This window comes from Eptatretus burgeri, chromosome 5, assembly GCF_056783735.1.
Source record: "Eptatretus burgeri isolate ZD-2024b chromosome 5, Ebu_testis_v1, whole genome shotgun sequence".
In the NCBI taxonomy this organism is placed as follows: domain Eukaryota; kingdom Metazoa; phylum Chordata; class Myxini; order Myxiniformes; family Myxinidae; genus Eptatretus; species Eptatretus burgeri.
The window spans coordinates 21,797,516-21,822,754 of NC_140965.1; the positions used below are offsets into that span (position 1 = coordinate 21,797,516).

General features: G+C 47.9%; 1 long non-coding RNA gene across 1 annotated transcript in view; it reads right to left on the reverse strand.

The window, feature by feature from the left end:
• LOC147026038 (uncharacterized) overlaps positions 1–24,259 on the reverse strand; it is a 38,563-nt gene extending 14,304 nt beyond the window's left edge. The window contains exons 1-3 of the long non-coding RNA XR_015058091.1: positions 24,126–24,259; positions 18,281–18,350; positions 16,811–16,911 (exon numbers count right to left, since the gene is read on the reverse strand). This is a non-coding gene — a long non-coding RNA (uncharacterized LOC147026038). The remainder of the gene's footprint in view (positions 1–16,810; positions 16,912–18,280; positions 18,351–24,125) is intronic.
• Positions 24,260–25,239: the final 980 nt, after the last annotated feature.

Here is a 25,239-nt window from a genome sequence, read left to right on the forward strand (position 1 = left end):
ATGTGCGGCTGTGGACCAAACTACACAACCTTTGTCGGGTGCCGCACCACGGAGCATCCCTTTCCCCAGAACGTTCAGGTACCCCAAACTGTGACCTCAACTCCCTCCCACCCTGGCTGCAGAAGACCCTTTTCTTTTCTTTGGGTATATTTTGTCCGAGTGTGTGTCTGACGGTGTTGGGGCCTGTCCGTTAGATAAGCCTGCATAAGATCTTCATTTTTGTAATTATTGCTTTTATTATTCTCGCGTCAAGTCTGCACTGTGTCTGCTTTTATAAGTTGCTTGCATAATTGTTGCACCATACCTTTCTCTTCTTCCCCTGCGTAACACACCCAATAAACCGTTTTCCTGTGCCACATGCTTTTACTCGCCCTATTTTAAAGAAATTATTGTAGAAATGTTCCCAGCTCGTCTTTGTCTTTTCCTCCATTGGTCCAGCATGGTTCGGATCGAAGTTTAGCTGGGTCTTTATTCCCGAAAATCCGGTACGTCCTTGACAGTGCCGCTCAACTGCATCCGATCCGGAAAGGTAGTTGGTAGTTGGTAGGGTGATCCGGTTCGGGCAAGGCATACCGAGGGTGTGGTTCCCTGGTAGTTGAAACCGTGTGGTTAATTACGTAACTTGGTTTGAGACAGGAGGACCCTACGCCACATGGTTGAGGTATTGGCGTCTACAGTCGGTTAAGCGACCCGCCGCGCCACGGAATTATCCGTGAGCGACGGCTACAATTCCGGGGAGTGTGGTGGGAATCGACGTAGTTTCCCACACCTAGCAGTCGTTCTCTCCGCCAGACCCCGGCCTGCAACAATTTGGTGTCAGGAGTGTAGGATACGGACCCCCCCATAGAGAAATTTACGGGAATCGAACCCGCAACAATTTGGTATCTGGAACAGGATTCGGACCAGGGGTGTGCTTAGCAACCCCCCGTCCCCCCCCCAAAATTAAGAGCAAGATCAAAATTTTATTTAATTCTCGGTACGGACCATGACGGACCAAGACGGACCAAGACGAGCTGGTACAGGTGGGTTCTGAGATAATGTTAGAAGAATCCGTGGCTCAGGACGACAGTTGTGAGGGAGATCTTTCCCTGCAGCCAAACTCAGAGGTAACATTGGGAGCTACTGCGACAGCAACGATGCTTGGGCACCCCCTGCATCAAATTTCCCCCACGGAGGACCGAGCGATCCCTCTCGTGTCCACACCCGATCATAGCAGATCGGCTTTTCCAAAGCCATCGGGCACGGATCAGATTATGGAGATGATGAAACGAATGATGGAACGCATGGACCTGGGGGAAAACCAAACGAAAAGGATATGAAAAATTTACAAAACCAAATAGATGCGAATACGCAAGCAATGAAGGGGGAAATGCAAAACATGGGAATAAACTTACAAACACAAATGAATGGGAATCTGCAAAACATGGAAAAATGCATGGATTGGAATATGCAAACACTGAAGGTGGGTCAGGAGGAAATGAAGGCGGAGCTGGCAAAGGTAAAGGGCGAAATGAGAAACATGGTCCGGAATTCTACAAATGGGATCAGGACTGTACGTGGGGAAATGACCGAGTCGAGGGGGAGTGTGGAGGCTGTTCGGGCCGCGATGACAATGGGCAAGGTCGAGGTGATGAGTGAAGCCACGATAATCAAGGGAGAAACCTGTAAAGTCGGACAGGGAGAGACAAAGAGCCGGAAATTGAGCATAATAAAAGAGACGCAGGAATTAAAAGGGGTGAAGGAATTGCACAAAATAAAAGAGGAGGACACACAAATAGAACTGGTAAGTGATATTGAGATTAAGCATGTGGAATGTTTTGAGACCCAGTGCGAGGGTCAGGTTAACCTCCCGCAGGAATAAGGGGAGACGATATGCTCCCTCGAGGCAGACCGTGACGCCGTGAATCCGGTAAGGCTGTACGAGGTAGAGCAGTTGCATGGTGCGAAAGAGCACATGCCGAGCTTTGGGGGGATTGAAGCCCCGGGTTTTCCTGGGCTAACACAAGCCACAAGCGTGATTGTGTCGGAGCGTGAGAGTGGTGCAAATGACGTAGCATGTGTCAGTGCACGCGAGAAAATGGGACACGGACCGACCCAGACGGGAGTCGTGGGTCATGTAACGGACGGAGATATTTCGGGAACCACGCCGGCTTCACGGGACGCTGCGTGCAAGATCTGTTCCGTATTTTGCGAACGGCCCAAGCGCGGACGTTTGCATGATCGGAAGCCGGCGCTGAAATGCTCGGCGCTTGGTACAAGAACAGAGCGTGTACGGCTAAAATGGAGGCAAATGTCGAGTGAATTTGGGAAGCATGTGGCCCCATGTGAGCATGTGTACGGGGCCCAACGTGCTGCGTGCCGCGAGAGATGCTCGCGGGATGCGCGGAGCGAGTCCCGGGGACGACACGGCCGGGCCCTTCTGCGTGGCACGCCTCGCGGATGGGCAGCACAAAAGCCAGGTGAGTAACACACTGTGGCTCACGTGGTGGATGGCCCGAAAGCGAGCGTTTGGTGCGGTTAACGGGGCGACGTTACGGCTTCATGTATCGGCAAAACAAAAGGGATGAATGTACTGTAAACCGCCACCCTGGAGTGGCAAGGCTCGTCGAGCCTTGTCACGAGTACGCGAGCCCAACCAGGATGTAGCGAACATCCTCGTCGGGGGCAAAGGAGCATTAGTTAGGGGAAGGGTTTAGCGTTAGATAGACCGACCTCATGGGGGCATGAGTAGTCCTCCATGGGGCCCCATAACATGAGTTAGGGGGAATTTAGGTTAGAATTTAGAATGGATTAGCGACATGGACAGACATGGAACGTGTAGTGGGGACGTAGCTTAGCAATATAATTAAATGGACGTGCATTAGAATAAGGGATGACAGGGAGCACAAGATTGTTGGGGGAATGTAGCTCGAAGAGCGTCAGTGTGGAGCAAATTGAAAAAAACATGATGAGTGAATGTGAGTCAGTGAGCCCGAGTGTGAATGGAGTGAATGTGGAATGCATGGTGCGAACGAATGATTGGGGGGAGGAGTGAATCCCACCCAAGGGAACCCGGGGTTAGTGTAATAACAGTTAGTGGGTTAGTTAAATTAACCAAAACGGATGTCGGTTTGTTGTTGGTGTTGAATGAAGGCACGGAACCTTTTGTAGGGTGCAGGAGACTATTGACGGGCTGGGAGCATGGCTGGTTTAATATGCGTACTGAGTAGAGGGCACCCCGGGCACCGAAGTAGTCGGCCAGAGTAGGCCATGGGTCCAAGGGACCGAGTTAGTGTAATGGGCACCGGTAGCCCACGGAAACGGGACCCGGAGCACCAAAATGCCACGTGGGCATTGACGGGGAAGATGCCAGGAAGGGCATCCCCCACGTTCATAAGGAGTAGGTAGGCTCGGAGACAGCCTCAGCGACCCGGGGGTGCCGAAGATCGAGTTAGGCAGATGGGTATCCCTGCCAACGGAGCTACGCTGCCCAGCCACAAAATTGTGCAAAAGCATGAGAGAAAATTTGCGGGCCAGGCCCAAATTTATAATGAACACCAACACAGGCGACGGGAATCGTGGTTGCTCGAACCAATAGTTTAGAGAGACAGGCGTGTTGAAAAGCCCCGGGTTAGATTAACATTTAATCTATCTATAATTCCAGCAATGTGTGTGTGTGTGTGTGTGTGTGTGTGTGTGTGTGTGTGTGTGTGTGTGTGTGTGTGTGTGTGTGTGTGTGTGTGACCACTGTTTCTCGACAACCACTGGTCCGGTCTAATTGAAACTTGCCAGGTATATTGCTGGGGACCTGAGTATGTGCATTTTCAAGGTTTGATATTAATCGGACAAGTGGTTCCCAAGTTATTCCCATTTATTTACCAAACCAATGGCAGGACACGTTGCTGCGTAGGCGTGGCCGATGGGGAAAGGGCGCCTTAGTTACCAATGACAGGACACGTTGCTTGGCGTTTTGCACCCACAGTATCTATCTTCTATCTATCTATAATTCCAGCAATTCCTGTTTGTTTGCCTTTGAAAAGGTTTGAAATTAATCGGACAAGTGGTTCCCAAGTTATGGCCAAGTTAGAGCGCGTTCCCCATTACGGGTTACAACGTACGGACTTCCGGATAGTGATGACTTACTGTATTCTAATAATTTCTTGATGATTTCTTATGCGCATTTATAGATAAACACAATGCCCCAATCCAGGCGTCGTTTACGAGAGCGAAGGAACGGCCTGTGGTGTGTTTGAAAGTTTTTTTTTTTCTGCACGTACGGCCACGCACGTACGGGCATGTGAGAGCGAAGGAACAGCCTGTGTGGTTGTTGTTTCTGGCACGCGGTTTGAAAGTTTTTTTTTTTTGTTTTTTTTTGCACGTACGGCCACACACGTACGGGCACGCACTAGTTTATTGAATGCTTGGATAGATAAGAAACGTGTACCCCTTCGCACCATCCATCCCTTCGCTGTCCGTAGGCTGCTGGACTCTTGGCAATTTCTGAAACCTGTGGGAGTTATTCTGAGGCTGCATTGGGCCTCGAGACAGATTTGCTTGTCTCTTCCTTAATCCTTTCCAAAGGGATCTTAGGGATCGGGGATGGACAGTCAGGACAAGTTCGCCGAACAAAGACGATAAGGGGGTTAGGGACACAGGTAATTACAAAATTATAAATAAATAAATAATAAAAAAATAAAAAGTATAAATTTCGTGGCTTTTTTTGTTACAAGTTAATGGGGTATGGGTATGGACAAGGACAGGCATAGGCGATAGGTTGGTGGGAGACGGTAGGGTAGGTCCGAGCCCGTCTTCGGACCGGCCAACACCACTACACTCCCTCCACAACCTCACAAAACCACACCGAGGCCAGCCAGCATCATGTGTCGACCTGTTGCACCTTACCTGGTCTGCATTTGCCATGCCATTTCTGCCTTTGCCTTGACTCCATTTGCCAGACCTCCCCATGCCTTTATTTGCATGACCATGTCACCACCTTTACCATGTGCGCCAAGACCATCTCTGTGAAAGTGTTTGCAAGGACTACCCTGCAGGCAGCCGCATTACCGGGGACTGCATTGGGCAGCCCGGATATCTCCTTGTTGTGTAAAAGCCAGTTCAAATGGACCGGGGACTGCATTGGGCAGCCCGGATATCTCTTTGTTGTAGAATGGCCAGTTCAAATGGACCGGGGACTGCATTGGGCAGCCCGGATATCTCCTTGTTGTATAATGGCCAGTTCAAATGGACCGGGGACTGCATTGGGCAGCCCGGATATCTCCTTGTTGTATAAAGGCCAGTTCAAATGAACTGTGAAACGGCGTGTGGCCTGCCGTGTTTGGGTGAGTTGCCTCCAGCAGCCAGGACAAAAATAAAAATAAAAAGACCAACAAATGAAGGACCATTGAGGGCCCTGAAGTCGCCTGATAATCGGTTGCCTGCTGTTGCACTCCTCCCCGAATGTTGACTTTATTTTTCTTTCCTCAAGTCACAGGTCCTGGGCCATGGGTAGTGTAAATATTAGAAATGTATATCGTCCTAACCCACCTGTTGTTTGTTTAGCGCCGGCAATGTAGTTACGTCTTCTGAATGAGTCTGTTAGTTTAGTTATGCAACGCACTAGGTTATTTATTTTTGGGACATGTATTCAAAATGTCGCACTCAGGGATCGGTAGGTAAAATGTACGAGGGGAACCTACACCTACATGACACACGAATGCTAACGACTCGGGTGGAGTCCAGCAAAAGGGTGGGGGGTAGTGTTACGGTTTTCGGAACCGTATGCATACAACATACAGGTGTCCCAAGTCAGTTATTCCATTTGTATACGTGCAGATAGATACCTTCCTTGTCTGTAGTGGGAAAACACCGGGGTGCATTGCGATGGGATTTTAGTTCGGTTAATAAATCATTTTCTCCCCTTTTATTTGAACCACGGTACCTTCATCTCGCTTGCCTCGCACCCTCGCCTCGCTTACCACAGCGAAAGGAGCGCCTACCCAGAGACTCGTTTTCCGATTCAGAATCCTGAAGTTCGCTGTGGCAGTTACATCTCGGCTTCTACCTTCCCAAACCCAGACACGTGGTGTGGGCGGGCCTTGCCGGCCTCTGGCAAGACCCCACCCAGGAAGGCGGACTGCATGAAGTCCTGGTCCAATCAGGATGAACGATGACGTCGGATTCGCCATGGCTCCACCCCCTAGCTCCGTGATCTATAACGTACGGGACAATTCTCAGAGTTGAGTTGGATGCGAGGGAAGGTTGTCGTTGGATTTGAAAGGACGCGGATGGTTTTTAAAAGGGAGAAGTCGGAGTTGGTGGATGCGAAGGACCTCGACCAAGCTTCTGTCTGGTCCTGCTACTGTTGATCCCCGCCTTGGATTCCGCTCTTCTCCACTCCAGCAACTTCACAGACACGATCTCCACACATGCGGCTGTGGACCAAACTACACAACCTTTGTTGGGTGCAGCACCATGGAGCATCCCTTTCCCCAGAACGTTCAGGTACCCTAAACTGTGACCTCAACTCCCTCCTACCATGGCTGCAGAAGACCCTTTTCTTTTCTTTGGGTTTATTTTGTCCGAATGTGTGTCCGAGTGTGTTGGGGCCTGTCCATTAGATAAGCCTGCATAAGATCTTCATTGCTGTCATTATTGCTTTTATTATTCTCACGTCAAGTCTGCACTGTGTCTGCTTTTATAAGTTGCTTGCATAATTGTGCACCACAACTCTCTCTCTTCTTCCCCTGCGTAACATACCCAATAAACCTTTTTCCTGTGCCACATGCTTTTCCACGCCCTATTGTAAATAAATAATTGTAGAAATGTTCCCAGCTCGCCTTTGTCTTTTCCTCCATTGGTTCAGCAATGTTCAGATCGAAGTTTAGCTGGGTCTTTATTCCCGATAATGCGTTCCTTCTCGCCGGTACGTCCTTGGCAGTGCCACATGACTGCATCCGATCCGGAAAGGTAGTTGGTAGTGTGCTCCGGTTCGGGCAAGGCGTACCGAGGGCGTGGTGCTTTGGTGGTTGAAACCGCCTGGTTACTTAGGTAACTTGGTTCTACACAGGAGGACCCTATGTCACAGGCACTGTGAGTGTGTGTGTGTGTGTGTGTGTGTGTGTGTGTGTGTGTGTGTGTGTGTGTGTGTGTGTGTGTGTGTGTGTGTGTGTGTGTGTGTGTGTGTCCGTGGGCCCATCTAATAACTAGTGAACTGTTAAGTGCTTTTGCCTGTATATTATTTGCCTTGCTTGATATTAGGTATAGCTCTCCTCTTGCGTGCTCCCCTAGTCCCCCATCATTGGTAAATAAATATACCCAATTGTTTAAATGTCCTCAGCTAGTCGTGTCATTTCTCCATTGACTGGGTGTGTCGTGCATGTGGGAAAGTGAGCAGTCATTGCCGCTATAACGGAGTAACAGGATAATCGGGCCGGCGGAATTCGGCGATTATAAAACCGCTCGGCATCGTACACGGAACGGGCTCGCTTAAGTGGCTCACTTCCGTACGAGTTCCGTCGAGGGTGAAATACCCCGGTAGCTGGATCACGTGGGTAATTAGGTAAATTGAAGTTGGCAATTAACCCTACCCCACGTGGTCTACCCATTGGCATATTTCGGTCCAAAATAACCAGGACCCGCCGACCTCGGACTTCTCCGGGCCGGCGATCTGTAATTCCGGGCAATCGAGCTGAGGCGGCCCCACTGCTCCATCGAGGGTCGTGCTCGTGGTGACGCGCCGGCGAAACCACAAAAAAATATATATACATATATATATATATATGGCGAGCGGACAAGGAGTCGAACGATGTTTCCTGTCCAATGGGAGAGCGAGCGGGGAGGAGACAAGGGGAGTGCCATCATTTTCTTTCCCATGGCCCGCATTTCACCTTTCCACTCCTCCAGACCCACCTGCAGGCTCAACCCCATGCTCTGAATTTCCCTTCACTGTGTTCGCATATCTCCCCTCAGTGTTTGCATATCACCCCTCACTGCCTGCGTGTTCACATCCATCTTGTCCGTTTGGTTCGAAAGCAGTGGAGCCGTCTTCCACCGAACACCCGGAATTTAGGTCGTGACTCCCGGACAACTCCGAAAGGTAACGGGTCACTTAAAGGACCGTGCTCGCCAATATTTCGACGACGTGAGGTAGAGTCCACTTGTCTAATTCCAATTTACTGAGGTACTCATGCCGTCTAGCTAACGGGGAAACCACACCCTACGCTGACTCTGTCCGAACCGAGTCGCATGTACCGACTTGGATCCGGCGTACCGAGCGGAAGTTACCAGAGCCGCGCCGGTCCGAATGACAACCTACGGCACTTGGCCTCTCTAATTATCATTACGCACTGTGCTGGGTCAATGAAAGAAAGTGACAGACAACGAGCTGCTACATTGAACAATTGGGGGTTTATTTATCAGGGGGGCAGGGGAGCACAAAGAGCAGAGTTATCCGAATAAAAGCAATGTACAATGAACAAAAGCACTTACCAATTTCGACTTACAGACGGGGCCCACGGAGAAATACACACACCCAAAAGAAATGGACCCCGTGGGCTCTTTTTTTCGGTCCCTCAGCCCAGAAGGGAAAGGCGAGCTGGGGACCAGGGCCTTGTCGGGTACCTCTCCGCCTTGTGCGGCCACACCGTAATTCAACCACCACGGTGGGACTCGAACCCGCGTTTCGAAATCCATGGGGCCCACGACCCTGACTGCTCGGCCTCCAGCACCACGATGAGCCACCGCGAAGGACCGCAGACGAAAAGCCACCACGACCAAGACCAAGCCAATCGCTACGATGACTCCCGTACACTGGTTCTGATAACCACTCTCCTCTTCTTACCAGGTCCGAAGGATTTCTTCCCCTCTGACTCGCCTCCTGATTGGCCGAGGGGTTGTCAGGCGATCAGTGGCCTCCCCTCATTGGTCGGGGCGCCTCGGCCCTGCTCGCCCTTCCCCCATTGGCTGGAGGAAATGCTCCATGCCCTTCCTCGGAGCGGAGCCTCGATCTGAAGCGAATGGAGCCTCCGCCCATCCCTTCAGCCAAAAACACAAGGGCAATGGAGTCAATGGTGCGGAGAGGTGAAGGGGGTTTGTTGTAAAAAAAAAAACGAACTATAAAGAAACTTCGCAGCGCACACATGCAATTCCCGTTAGACAGAAGGGGTGGGGCCCTAACTATAAACACATACTTATCGAGATAACTGAGCTACGGGGACTGCTGTCTGTGTGCAAATGGCTTCCAGATTCGTAACACTACCTCCCCCCCCGCCCCCTTTTTACAGACTCGTCCCGAGTCGTGAATTTTCGTGTGCCATGTAGGTGTAGGTCCTTCCCCTTGTACATTTTACCTATGGATCCCTGAATGCAACATTTGTATACATATCCCCAAAATAAATAACCTCGTGCGCTGCGTAACTAAACTATCAGACTCACTCGGACAACTTAACTAAATTGCCGGCGCTAACACAAACACACAGGTGGGTTAAGAACATATTTACATTTTTACCTTATCTATTTACACTAACCATGGCCCAGGACCTGATTATCTGTGGAAGGAAAAAGTCATTGGTGCAAAACACAGAGATGGGCGCACGGGCTGCACAATTGCAGTCTTTGTGGAGTGGCTACCTGCAGGGCAGTCCTTGCAAACACTTGCTGGGATGGTCCTGATGCACATGGTGAGATGGTGACACAGGGGTAATGCAAACAAGGGCAAAGCAGGCATGGGGTCAAGGCAAAGGCAGGCAAACAAGGCATGGCAAGGCAAGTGCGGACCAGCAAATACAGCACAACAGGCTGGCATATGAAGCTGGCCAGCCTCTGGTCTGTTCCGAGAGGTGCTGTGGAGGGAGTGCGGTGGTGCCGGCTGGTACAGAAACGGGCTCGGACCTACCCTACCGTCTCCCCCCAACCTATCGCTTTTGCCTGTCTTTGTCCATACCCACTCCCTTAGTTTGCAACAAACAAATTTAGACTTCCCCCTTTTTATTTATTTTCTCTATTTTTTTAATTGCTTGTCCCTAACCCTCCTACTGTCTTTGTCCGGCTAACCTATCCTGTCCGTCTACTCCCAACCCCTAACATCCTTTCTGAGGGGACTAAGGAAGAGACAAGTGACCTGTCTCGAGGCCCAACAAAGTCTCAGAATAGCCTCCACAGAGTTCAGCAATCTTCCCACAGTGAGTCCAGTGGCCTATGGAGAGCGAAGGGATGGATGGTGCGAAGGGGTACATTTCCTATCGATTATAGCATTTATTAAACTTTAAACTATCCCTGGGGCTTTTCAACACACCTGTCTCTTTAAACTATTGGTTCCAGAAACCATGATTCCCATCACATGTGTTGGTGTCCCTTATAAATTTGGGCCTGGCTCGCAAATTTTCTCTCGTGCCCTTGCACAATTTCATGGCTGGGCAGCGTGGAACAACGGGCAGGGACTTCCGTCTGCCGAACTCAAACTACGACACCCCTGGGCCCTGAGGCTGTCTCCGAGCCTACCTTCTCCCTATGAACATGGGGGGTGGGGGGGGTGCCCTTCCTGGCATAACCCCCCTTCCATGTCCACGTGGCATTTTGGTGCCTCGGGTCCCTTTCCAAGGGTCGCCCGTGCCCACTACACGATCCAGGTCCCTTGGACGCTTGGCCGACTCTGGCTGACTACTTCGGTGCCCAGGGTGCCCTCTACTCAATACTCACCTTTCAGCCACGCTCGCAGCCAGTCAATGGACTCCTGCACCCTTCAAAAAGGTTTCGAGACTTCTTTCCACACAAACAACAAAACGACCTCCTTTTGGTAGATTTGACTAACCCACTAACTGACATTGCACTGACCCCGGGTTCCCTTGGGTGGGATTCACTCCAACCCCCAATCATTCATTCGGACCATGCATTCCACATTCGCTCCATTCACACTTGGGCCCACTGTCCCACATTCACTCATTTTACACATTTATTTCTTTTCCAAATCACTCACATCACTCAACACTGCCATTCTGCTCACTAAATTCCGCTAACTCGTGCCCCCCCCCCCGTCATCCCTTACACTAATGCACGTTCCATTTAATTATATCACTAAGCTATGTCCCGACTACACATTCCATGTCTGTCCATATCTCCCAAAATCCATTTCTAAATCTAACCTAAATTCCCTCTAACTCGTTCCACGGGCCCCATAAGCAACTGTTCCGGCCCCATGAGGCCGGTCTATCTACGCTAAACCCTTCCCACTAACAAATGCTCCTTTGCCCGGGCAGGATGTTTACCACATCCTGGCTGGGGTATCGTGTACTCGTAGCAAGGCTCCTTATTTTTTTTTTTGCACCGCCAGGGCGGCGGTCTGTGACTCACTCGTTCGTCCCTTCCGTCGGACGATACCTGGGGCCTTGTCGTTACCCTGCGCATCGCAACAAGCATACGCTCTCGGGGAATTCCCCACGCGGGATAACGCGCGCTGTTTACCCGGCCTTCATGCTGCGAGATCCCCGGTGACGTCACCCGCACACCGAACCTGCACGGCTTGCCGTGCAGGCCAGCCCGAGCGTATCGTCCCGTGGACCTGCTCCGCGCGTTCCGCGAACAGAACCCGTGGCATGCACCACGTGATGCCCCGCACATGCGCCCACATGGGAACCAACATGTTCCAAATTCACCCGACACTCGCCTACATTTTAACCGTCCACGAGGTCGTCTTGTCCCAAACGCGGAACGTTTCCGCACCAGATCCCCTCCACGCAGACGCGCAGTCACGTACACTAGGGCCGTTCGCAAAATGCCGAACGGGCCTTGTACGCGGCGTCTCGCGGGAGCGGCGCGGTTACCGAAATAGCTCCACTACTTGGCTCGCTACTCGTGTCTCCCGTCTGGATCCGTCCGTTGTCCATTTTCATACACGCACTTACGCACGCCATGTTACTCGCACCATTCACACACCTTGACACACACTCTGGGACAATCACATTGGGGGTGGGAGTCTGCACAAGGGAAGCCTCTACTCCCCCAAAGCTCTGCATGTACCCTTCCGTACCATGCACCCGCTCGACCTCGCACGGCCCGACCGGATTCACCTGGTCACAATCCACTTCGAGGGAGCATACCGTCTCCCTCTGTTCCTGAGGGAGGTTAACCTGATGCTCGAACTGGGTCCCGATACATTGCACCAGATCAACCCCATTGTCCCTCACCAACTCTATGTGTGTGTGCTCTTGTGATTTTTTATGTAACCCCTGCATCCCTGGTTCCTCTTTCGTTTTGTTTAATTCATTCTTTACTTGTTCTATCTCCCGCGTCTATCTCCTTCTGTTATTTCCCCCTTGATTGTGGTGGCGTCGCTCGTCACGTCGACCTCACCTGTCTCCATTGCGGACCGAACACATTGCGCACTCCCTATTGACTCGATAGTTCCGCCACGTGGTGCCATCATTTTCTTGCCCATGGCCCGCATTTCGCCTTTCTACTCCTCTAGACCCGCCTGCAGGCTCAACCCCATGCTCTGAATTTCCCCTCGCTGTGTTTGCATATCTCCCCTCAGTGTTTGCATATCACCCCTCACTGCCTGCGTGTTCACATCCATCTTGTCATTCGTTGTTCGTACATCCTGTATCAATTGTCTCATAATTTCCGTCATAAATAATAATCATCTGATCCGTGGGGGAAATTGCACCTGGGGGACGCTCATGTGCCGCCCCAGCCATTCCCAAAACTACTTCTGGGTTTGGTTGTGGGAGAATGTCTTCCTGTATGGGGTCATCCTGGACCACTGGTTCCTCTAAACTAACTTCTAAACCAACCTTAACCAGCTCATCTTGGCCCACCATGGTGCGTCTGAGAACAATTTAAAATGCTCGTAATTTGGAGGAAACGGGGGGTTTTGCTCCGTCCACCCCTGATCCGAATCCTGTTAATTTTGTGGAGGCGGAGGGGTTCGAAACCCGCTCTTGAACACTAATTTGTTGAAATTGGTGTCCTGCAAATTTCGTTGTGGAGGTGGAGGAATCGTGGTCCCAATCCTGACTACCCATTTGTATGGATTCGAACCCCGCAAATTTTATATGGAGGTGGAGGGGTTCGTAACCCACTCCTGACAACCAATTTGTTGTGGGCCGGGGTTAAGTGGCGATAAACGACCACCAGGGGGAGCAGTAGAGCCGGCTCCCACTGAACACCCGGAATTTAGGTCGTGACTCCCGGACAACTCTGAAAGGTCACGGGTCACTTTAAGGACCGTCGTCACCAGTATTTTGATGGCGTGAGGTAGGGTCCACTTGTCTAATTCCAATTTACCTAAGTACTCACACCGTCTAGCTACCGGGGAAACCACACCCACGGCCGACGCTGTCCGAAGCAAGTCGTATGGACCGGCTCGGGTCCGGCATACCGAGCGGTAGTTACCAGAGCCACGCCAGTCCCAATGACAACTTACAGCACACGGCCTCTCTAATTCTCATTAGGCACCGTGCTGGGTCAATGAAAGAAAGTGACAGACAACTTGCTGGTACATTGAACAATTGGGGGTTTATTTATCAGGGGGGCAGGGAGCACAAAGAGCAGAGTTATCCGAATAAAAGCAATGTACAATGAACAAAAGCACTTAACAATTTCGACTTACAGACAGGACCCACGGACACACACACACCCAAAATAAATGGACCCTTTGGGGTCTTTATTCGGTCCCTCAGCCCAGGAGGGAAAGACGAGCTGGGGACCAGGGCCTTGTCGGGTCCCTCTCCGCCTCGTGCGGTCACACCGTACTTCAACCACCACGGTGGGACTCGAACCCACGTTCCGAAATCCACGGGGCCCACGACCCTGGCTGCTCGGCCTCCACCACCACGATGAGCCAACGCGAAGGACCACAGACGAAAAGCCACCATGACCAAGACCAATCCAATCGCCACGATGACTCCCTTACACTGGTCCTGACAACCACTCTCCTATTCGTGCCAGGTCCAAGGGATTTCTTCCCCTCCCACTCGCCTCCTGATTGGACGAGTGGTTGTCGGGCGATCAGAGGCCTTCCCTCATTGATCGGGGCACCTCGGCCCTGCTCGCCCTTCACCCATTGGCTGGAGGAAACACTCCATGCCCTTCCTCGGAACGGAGCCTTGATCTGAAGCGAATGGAGGCTCCGCCCACGCCTTCAGCTAAAAACACGTGGGCAATGGAATCGATGGTGCAGAGAGGTGAAGGGGGTTTGTTGTAAAAAGAAAAAAAAAACTAACTGTAAATAAACTTCGCAGCGCACACATGTAATTACCATTAAACATAGGGGTGGGGCCCGAACTATAAACACATAATTATCGAGATAACTGAGCTGTCTGTCTGTGAGATAACTATGGGGTTTGCTGTCTGTCTGTGTGCAAATGGCTTCCAGATTTGGAACAATATATCGATACATAGATAGACGTCAGTGTGTGTGTATGTGCACGCGTGTGTGTGTGTGTGTGTGTGTGTGTGTGTGTGTGTGTGTGTGTGTGTGTGTGTGTGTGTGTGTGTGTGTGTGTGTGTGTGTGTGTGTGTGTGTGTGTGTGTGTGTGTGTCAGTGTGTCAGTCAGTGTGTGTGTTTGTAGGTGTGTTTGTCTCCTCCATAACTCCAAAAAAATGAAATCTGGCAGCCTGAGACTTTGCAAACATACAAAGGGAGCTCCAAGGGAGTGCACAAGTGAAAACTAGGTGTTTGGGTTAATTTCAACATCCTTTGTGAAGATAATTAACGACCTTATTTAATTATCCTTTATCAAGGCTCATCCTTGATCACCTCACTGGTCTCGCTGGGGTCTTAATTCACCATTTTGGGGGGCCTGCAAAGTAATGCCTTGACTTGCAACAGGCCTCAACAATTTATCAACAACAAAGTTTTTTTTTCTCACTTTTTTTGCTGCCTCCCTTTCCCGTCACACCGCCTTCCCTTCCTCTCACACCGCATCCCTTCCTCTTCCCATCACACTGTCTTCCCTCCCACTCCCATCATGCTTACCACCTTGCAAAACCCATCTCTTCTTAACCCCCCATGGACATCTCCCAGCAGTCTCCGCATTCTGTATTAACGTCTGTTTTAACGTACCCCATTTCATTCAATGCTGTCCTAACCACTCCCCCCCTTCTCCACAGGTTCCACTACCCCCTCCTCCCCCCTCCTCTCTTCCCAATCCTCCTCGCTCCCAACCCCCTCCCATAGTGCACAGTGACGTTTGGTGAGGCATCTCTCTCTTGATGCCCCCTTCTTCATTCTCCCCCCATCCAAGTTCCCCACCTGGCTTCCCCACCCCTCCTCCCTCGCTCCCCCATTCATCCTTTCTCCCTCCACTCCCTCCCACCCCTCCCTCAGATCTCTCCCCCTCTCTCCTTCATCCTCTCTCCCTCCCCTTCCTCCCATCCCTCCTCTCTACCACCTCTCCATTCTCTCTCTGCCTTCTCCTTCCTCTCTCTCCCCAACGTCCTCCCTCCCTCTTCCTTTCTCCTCTCAACCATCCCTCTTTGTCTCCCACCCCCCCTCAATGTCCCCGTCAGTAAAAGCGACATGTTGCATTTGCTTGTTATTATAGATAGAATATAGATGGATACAAATTTTTGTTCCAAATCTATCGATTGTTTTTTTGAACAGAGTTAAGGCTCGTAGAAGATTATCAGTTTTCACACCAAGTAAATCGATTTTCAGCTTTCCAATGGTACCATATTTATTACAAGCAAATACCACCCGTCGCTTTACTGTTGGGAATACTGGGAGAGGGGTGAAAAAGAGGTGGGGGGAGAGAGAGAGGTGGAGGGGAAAAGACAGATGAGGGAGGAGGAGGGAGGAGGAGCGAGGAGGGGTAGGGGAGTGAGGAGGGGTGGGGGTAGGGAAGGCAGGATGAGGTGAATGGAAGGGAAGGCAGACATGCGATGGAGCGTTAATTATGACTCGTAATGTTTCCTGAAAATGATTCTGCATCAAATAACAGTGAAGATGGAAACAAAATAATGTCTGAAATACATTTTCTACGAGTCATACAAAAAATACCACCCTGAGACAAACTCCGCTCAGACATGTCCGGAGACAAACACCGCCAGTAGACATCTGGAGACAAACAGTCCCAGACAGGTCCAGAGACAACATCGCCTGGACATGTCCAGAGACAAACATAAACGTGTCCAGGCACTGTGTGTGTGTGTGTGTGTGTGTGTGTGTGTGTGTGTGTGTGTGTGTGTGTGTGTGTGTGTGTGTGTGTGTGTGTGTGTGTGTGTGTGTGTGTGTTGCACTGTATTAGGAGGGGGCGGAGCAAGAATGGGACAGAGAGAGATAGAGAGAGGGTTGGGGGGAGGGGAGCTCGCAGAGAGAAAATATTATGCTTTATGAACAAAACAGACACACACACACACACACACACACACACACACACACACACACACACACACACACACACACACACACACACACACGAACAAAACACAGACTGCTAGTCTGTGGCGGGCTTTGTCATCCCATTTATCTATCTGATGTCCATATGCAACATCTCCAGTCATGTGACGCATCTGTGTGTCTCCATATTTTGATGTTGTCTCTACCCTCCTGTCACTGTGTCATTCACTCTTCTGTAAACCGTGATCCTTGTTCATGGAGATGCTTCCAGCTTACAATAAATTTGGAAGCACTACAATTCAATTTTGCTCTTCCCTGGGGAACAGTAATCCTCTGTCCAACCTTGCATTCCTTAACCCAGTTGAGGCTACAGCCCTGGGTATCATCGACATCAAGCGTAATAATGCTCTTTTCTCTCACACCACAAATGGTATGATGTCATCTTCCCCTTATATACAAACACTTTTAAAACGACACACACAAAAAAAAAAAACTTACTTGCTCTCATTACACTTTCACTCTTCATAGACACGAGGCTTGATACTGATATTCAACGGTCCAGATGTCTCTCTGGCTGTTTGTTTCTCCTCATACTGCACCTGCTCCAATCATAATTAAATATATAAACAAACATTGTTCGTGCAAAAAAACAATCATTGTGGTTCACAAACACGAGAAACAGAAGATCCATTTCCTGACGAACGTCAATTGCTATTCGGGTCAGGACATCCCTGAAGTCAAGAGTGAATCTTGGGTCGTCACTAAAGGTCACTTTTGCCCATTTAGTTCAGGTCCTGCCACTTATGACCTCAGAATTGCTGGAGTGCCTGTCAGTCACAGGCAAATTGACTTGTGGTCTACACACCTTCCCATTTTGCAATCAAAATGAATAATCTCTCAGTTATCTTCTTTCAGATCCCACTTTGGGGCTGAAACATTGATTTGGCTAGAGAAAGTTTGGGAAATCTCAAAGATTTTTTTGCCCATTTTTGGGGAGGTTTTTGTTTTTTTTAGCTGTGGATCAGAGAGTGAAACATCAATAAATAAATTTCTTCTTGACTATATTTTCACAACAAAGGTGAAAAGAATGACAATTTTCATGATTTGCAATCGCACAAAAGTGGAGTGTGTAATTGGATTCACAAGGTTTGTTAAGAAACGTTGATGCCTTTAAACATTTGTGAGATGGAGATGTAGATCTAAGGACTTCACAGATTGGTTTTGCAAACTTCACAACAGAATAACAATCTGCAAGTCTGGGATGACCAATGTGGGATCCGTTTTGGGTTGAGCCAGTCATCTGATATTGTTGCGATAACGAGACTGTGGAATCCCCACGTTTCCTGCAGTTGTTACCCATTTATCCGCACTCATTGCAAAGACGTTATCTTGGAGGAGGTAACATGGTGCAAAGTCGTTGGAAGAGGTGAAAATTTGCAGAGTATTTCCTTTACAAAAGATAAAATTGAGCTAGTATCCTGACTTATTGTTAAGACAAGGACAATCATCATCAATGACATTCTTGATGGAGCATCGGTGTTTCCATAGCAGTTTCTTGGCAAGGATTATGTTGGGTTGTTGGCCGTTTTCTTCCCTGCAGTCAATCAGAGCCACGATTTGTCATTTGTTCAGTGTTTGCTGTCGTCAGCATCTGAGCTTTTGGAAAGTAAATTTTCAGTGACATTTACAAGGATTCATTTCTCAGCTCTTCCTCCTGAATGAATCGTTGCGAGATTATCATTTGGACTATCAGGGATGCCGCACATATTTCCTTCAGGATAGTCAATTTACCTTCTGGGAATATGTCAAGACCCAGAATGTGACATCCCTCTCACAGAAAGAAAGTCCATTAAGTTGAACATGTGGGTTCTGGACATCAACAGCAATTGTTTCAGATGGGAACACAAAAGAGGAATTGAAAATAAACATTTGAAATGTTCAGCGTGAACCAAGTGTTGCAGCTCTTACCTTTCCAAAGTTTTCTTGAGAACAAGGTAAAGTGTAGTGACTGTGCTCATATCCCATCTCTTTTATTTATCTGAGCAAAACAAGTCACGCCTCATGAGATGTATGATATATTATGAAATGTCACATCTACAATGAAATGTATTTTGAAAATCTCTTGTTTGGCACAGCCAGCATGCCACAGGCTGGTGTGGGTGCAAATGTTCAAACATAAAGTACTATGGATTGAAGAAACCATGAGTTTCACCTCAAACAAAATCAGAATCAAGGTGAACCATCCTCTAAATAGCGAACATTGCTTGATATTCACATAGATTTCATGTCTCATGAAGCAAAAGTTTGTAAAATATCAACCTCTGAGATATACAGTTCTCTGTAAAATAAATAGTGAAGTACAAAACGGCTGCACCTTCTGGAAGTGGTTTTGTTAAATACGTAGTACATGAACAATATCTGTTCTCATCAAAATGTTGAAATTTTTAAAAATTAATATTTATGTGAAAAGTTTTGAAAAATTTGAGATGAGCCATTTAACAAAGTTCCGATACAACACAAAAGGTCACTCTTTACCCATCTGAATGAAAGGATACATCGTCAAACCACCACCACACCCACAATTTTGATGGATTTTCTTTCATCTCAATATTGACCATTTTTAAGGCAAAATAAGTAAAAATTAAACAGTGGGCAGAAGTATGGCTCATTTTAAGTGGATGTGTTGAAGGGAGAATGGTAAGATATGATGATGTTACATTGTGGGTGATTATTTTTGGTTGCAGAAATACAAGTTGCATGAAAAGGATTAATTATGAAGGGTCATAATTTTAAAAAAAGAAAAAGAATGCAGATTCAAAAAAATAAATAATTCTGACTTCCAGACCATGTGTCCGATCAGGATGAAATTTAAAACATATATTCCCCATCACCACTAGATGATAATTTTTAAGTTTCACTTCGATTGGTGCAAAGGTTCAAGAGAAATAATTTTTAATTTTTTTTTCTGTCAATCCAATATGGCTGCCAAACCAAGGTGACCTATCAATTATTCATAAACACCCTGGTATCCCCAAGGCTTGAGGAACATGTGTGTGATATTTCATCTCGATCTATCCAGCCGTTCTGGAGGAGATTTTTAAAGGTTTTCGGGTAAATCCAATCAATATGGCTGCCAAACCATGCAACCGATGACATCATAGGTGGGAACTTTTGGTTCCTCATAGATCGGTGGTCATACCTGTAAAGTTTCTCCTCAATTTGTTCAGCCATTTCCGAGAAGAGGATTTTTGAAAGTTTAAACAAATATATATATATATATATATGCATGTATATATATATATATATATATATATATATATATATATATATATATATATGCATGTATATATATGCATGTATATAGATATATATATGTATATATATATATGCATGTATATAGATATATATATGTATATATATATATGCATGTATATAGATATATATATGTATATATATATATGCATGTATATAGATATATATATGTATATATATATATATGCATGTATATATATATATATATATATATATATATATATATATATATATATATATATGTATATGTATATATATATATATATATATATATGCCTGGTGTTGGCACAGTGGTTAGGGCAGCGGCTTGAGATCCAAAAGGTCCTGAGTTAAAGCCCCGTTGGGCTACTGAATTAATACACCAGGGGGTTGACTCAGCCTGTCATCCTTCAGAGGTCGGCGAAATGAGTACCAGTATACTGGGCCGGTGTATACCCCGGTTAAAATAGGTGTACCATATCCCTGTGTCGTAAGAGGCGACCAGCGTTGCGTCAGGAAGGGCATCCAGCGTAAAACATGTGCCAAATCACAATGCGGATCATACGGATGATGCGCTGTGGCGACCCCGAACGGGAGCAGCCGAAAGAAGAAGAATATATGTACATATATATATATATATATATATATATATATATATATATATATATATATATATATATATATATATATATATATATATATATATATATATATATGTACATTGGGGAGAACAAGTATTTGATACACTGCCCATTTTGCAGGTTTTCCCACTTACAAAGCACGTAGAGGTATGTAATTTTTATCATAGGTACACTTCAACTGTGAAAGACGGATTCCAAAAACAGAAATCCTGAAAATCACATTGTTTGATTTTAAAATAATTAATTTGCATTTTATTGCCTGAAATAAGTATTTGATCACCTACCAACCAGGAAGAATTCCGGCTCTCACAGACCTGTTAGTTTTGCCTTTAAAAACCCTCCCATTCTCCACTCATTACCTGTATTAACTGCACCTGTTTGAATTACCTGTATTAACTGCACCTGTTTGAACTCGTTATCTGCATAAAAGACAGTTGTCCACATTCAATCAATCAGACTCCAACCTCTCCAGAATGGGCAAGACCAGAGAGCTGTCGAAGGACATCAGGGACAAAATTGTAGACTTGCACAAGGCTGGGATGGGCGACAGGACAATAGGCAAGCAGCTTGGTGAGAAGGCAACAACTGTTGGCACAATTATTAGAAAATGAAAGAAGTTCAAGATAACAGTCAATCTCCCTCGGTCTGGGGCTCCATGCAAGATGTCACCTCGTGGAGCCTCAATGATCATGAGAAAGGTGAGGGATCAGCCCAGAACTACACGGCAGGACCAGGTCAATGACCTGAAGAGAGCTGGGACCACAGAATCAAAATAAACCATCAGTAGCACACTACGCCGTCATGGATTAAAATCCTGCAGCGCACGCAAGGTCCCTCTGCTCAAGCCAGCGCATGTCCAGGCCTGTCTGAAGTTTGCCAATGACCATCTGGATGATCCAGAGGAGGAATGGGAGAAGGTCATGTGGTCTGATGAGACCAAAATAGAGCTTTTTGGTTTGAACTCCACTCGCCGTGTTTGGAGGAAGAAGGATGAGTACAACCCCAAGAACACCATCCCAACCGTGAAGCATGGAGGTGGAAACATCATTATTTGCAGATTCTTTTCTGCAAAGGGGACAGGACGACTGCACCGTATTGAGGGGAGGATGGATGGGGCCATGTATCGCGAGATCTTGGCCAACAACCTCCTTCCCTCAACAAGAGCATTGAAGATGGGGCGTGGCTGAGTCTTCCAGCATGACAACGACCCAAAACACACAGCCAGGGCAACTAAGGAGTGGCTCCGTAAGAAGCATCTCAAGGTCCTGGAGTAGCCTCGCCAGTCTCCAGACCTGAACCCAAAAGAAAATCTTTGGAGGGAGCTGAAAGTCTGTGTTGCCCAGCGACAGCCCCGAAACCTGAAGGATCTGGAGAAGACCTGTATGGAGAATTGGGCCAAAATCCCTGCTGCAGTCTGTGCAAACCTGGTTAAGAACTACAGGAAAGGTCTGATCTCTGTAATTGCAAACAAAGGTTTCTGTACCAAATATTAAATTTAGTTTTTCTGATGTATCAAATACTTATTTCATGCAATAAAATGCAAATTAATCATTTAAAAATCATACAATGTGATTTTCAAGATTTTTATTTTAGATTCCGTCCTTCACAGTTGAAGTGTACCTCTGATAAAAATTACAGACCTGTACATGCTTTATAAGTGGGAAAACCTGCAAAATCGGCAGTGTATCAAATACTTGTTCTCCCCACTGTATGTATATATATGTATATATATATATATATATATATATATATATATATATATATATATATATATATATATATATATATATATATATATATATATATATATATATATAGTGACGTCCACGGGACTTGAACAGTCCCGCCAACGTAGAATGAGCCGAAACGATGGAGGCGGTTTATTTTTTATAACCCAAAGATGGCGGTTTTAATCGCTCCTCAGCAAACGGGACGAGGAAGGTGGCACGAGTCAATAATGTTTATTTCTCTAACCAGAAATAATAATAAGACTCGGCAAGAGGAGGGATCCGGGGCGATTCGACGGGATGGTGGTGTGGGTTCGGTCATGGGGAAAACACAAACAATTCCAATGGATATACAAATCTCAAACCCTCTAAGGCGCCAGGTACACACACACACACACACACACACACACACACACACACACACACACACACACACACACACACACACACACACACACACACACACACACACACACACACACAACGTAGCTGGTCCTGGTGGTCAGGCTGGCCCGTGGTGTAGACGCAACAGTCCCTGGATTGGCGCCGGACGAGCTGGCGTTGCGCTCGTCAGGGGCAGGAGACACCGTGGTGCTGTCGACCTCCTGGTGTCGGCCCAAGTCCTCTCACAGCCACCAGGGAGCCAGTTCTGGCGCCAAGATGTGAGCAGGAGAGGGAGGAAAGTCTGCCCGCCGTTCGGCCCAGTACTCCGAGCCAGCAGAACCCCAGAGCCAACCGAGGTGAGGCACGAGGCACAGCAAGGCCACGAGACACGACGAATCGAGGAACGAACCAGCGCAATAAGAGAGCACGCCCCGAGACCCACAGCCTCGACAAGACAGTTTCTTTTTTATGACTCCTCTTCCTCCTCTTTTCCCGAACAGAACCTTTTTATCCTCGCGTCCTCGTCACTTCCAATCGAGCCGTTTTATTGGCCCTCCGCCGTCGCCTTCCACCAATCGTGATCACGGAGCGGAGCCATCCGCAGCACTGTCCTGTTACGTCACGGCAAGCCTCCAGGGAATACTAAAAGGGTTTACGCAGACACACTTACCCTAACCCGTCTCCCGATCTAATTACGTGACAATTATCATTTCCCCCTTGAAGAAATGGACTTTTACTAGACAACTTATCACCACTGAATTGCTACTTATTACATCGAGATCCTGGTACAACTCGAACAGCATGGCATACCTAATTACCCTTTGAATGCATACCCCCCCTCAGACGTAACAATATATATATATATATATATACATATATATACATATATATATACATATATATACATATATATACATATATATATACATATATATACATATATACATATATATATATATATATATATATATATATATATATATATATACATATATATACATATATATACATATATATATACATATATATACATATATATATACATATATATACATATATATATATATATATATATATATATATATATAGACCGGGCGTAGTGGCGTGCGCCTGTAATCCGGCTACTCGGAGGTTTTTGGTTGGAGGATCGCATGAGGACTGGAGCTCTGCACTGGGCCGTGCTATGAGAGGGTGTAGGGCAGCCCGGAATTTTTTTCCAATGGAGCGGTTTCAGAGATACAGATAAGACGTCCAATGTTTCTCCTTTTTTCCAACATGGCTGCCACACCACAAGGCATATGGCATTATTTTTTATCATTCAAACATTCCACATGGTAGTTTAACGGGTGATGAAAATTTCGTATCAATCCCACAAGGGGTTCCAGAGAAAAGGAAAGAACAAAATGCAGACATGCATGTACGTACATAATACGTATGCAAGTATGCACATACGGGACCGATAGCTGAGTAATGCTTTTTGCTTTGCAAGGATGGGCTAACCAGAAAGGCACTCTAGAGAATGCACACCTCTGCTAGGCTGAACAGTTTACATTTTGTTTCCAACTCATAGGCTGGATCCCAATCCAAATTTTCACCAAAATCAAATCAATTCATCCTTGTCACACACCCAACCTGTCAACCAAGGTTTATCCAAATCCGTCCATAACCTTCTGAGATATCCTGCTCACAGACAGACGTGAAAACATAACCTCCATCCACCTTCAGTGGCTGAGGTAACTAGTTGTGAGAATTTCAAGCAGGAAAGGTTACCTTGTCATATTCAGTGATGTCTCATTTTTTTCTGCTTTTTCTTTCATTTTTCTCTGCTGGGCAACCTATTACACCCTGTTTCCATGTACCAGATGTGTTCTGGAATCCGGTTGTGCTTGGTTCCTCTGTAGAGATGGTGCCGCCTGATACCTCCTTCTGGGCACATGTAGACGGGTCTGTTACCTTCAGACAGCCAGTGTAGCAAGTTGCCCATGGGCAGCTGGTGCGGCAAGATGCCCCCTGGCAGCCGGTGCCGCAAGTTGCCCCTGGGCAGCTAGTGCCGCAAGTTTCGCCCGGACAGCCGGAACCGTAAGTTGCCCCCAGGAAGCCGGTGCCGCAAGATGCCCCCGGGAAGCCAGTGCCGCAAGTTGCCCCCGGGCAGCTGGTGCAGGAATTTTCCTTCGAGCAGCTGGTGAGGAAATTTGCCCCTGGGCAGCCGGTGCGGCAAGTTGCCCCTGGGCAGCCAGTGCAACATGTTGCCCCCGGGATGCCGATGCGGCAAGATGCCCCTGGGCAGCCGGTGTGGCAAATTGCCCCCGAGGAGCTGTTGCAACAAGTTTCCCCAGAGTAACTGTTGCAGCAAGTTGCGCCCAAGCAGCCGGTGTAGGAATTTGCCTCCGGGCAGCTGGTGAGGAAATTTTCCCCTGGGCAGCCGGTGGGGCAAGTTGCCTCCGTGCAGCTGATGCGGGAAGTTGGTCCCGAGCAGCAGTTGAGGAAAGTTGCCCCTGGGCAGTTGGTACAGCAATTTGCCTCCAGGCAGCTGGTGCGGCAAGTTGCCAATGGGCAGCCAGTGTGGCAAGTTGCCCCCGGGAAGCCAGTGCAGGAATTTGCCTCTGAGCAGCGGGTGAGGCAATTTGCCTCTGGGCAGCCGGTACAGCAAGTTGCCCCTGGGCAGCCGGTGTGGCAAGTTGTCCTCGGGATGCCGGTGCGGCAAGATGCCCCTGGGCAGGTGTTACGGCAAGTTGCCCCCGGGATGCCGGTGCGGCAAGATGCTCATGGGCAGCAGGTGCGACAAGTTGCCCCTGGGCAGCCGGTGCGGCAAGTTGCCCCCGAGCAGCCGGTGCGGCAAGATGCCCCCGGGCAGCCGGTGCGGCAAGATGCTCATGGGCATAAG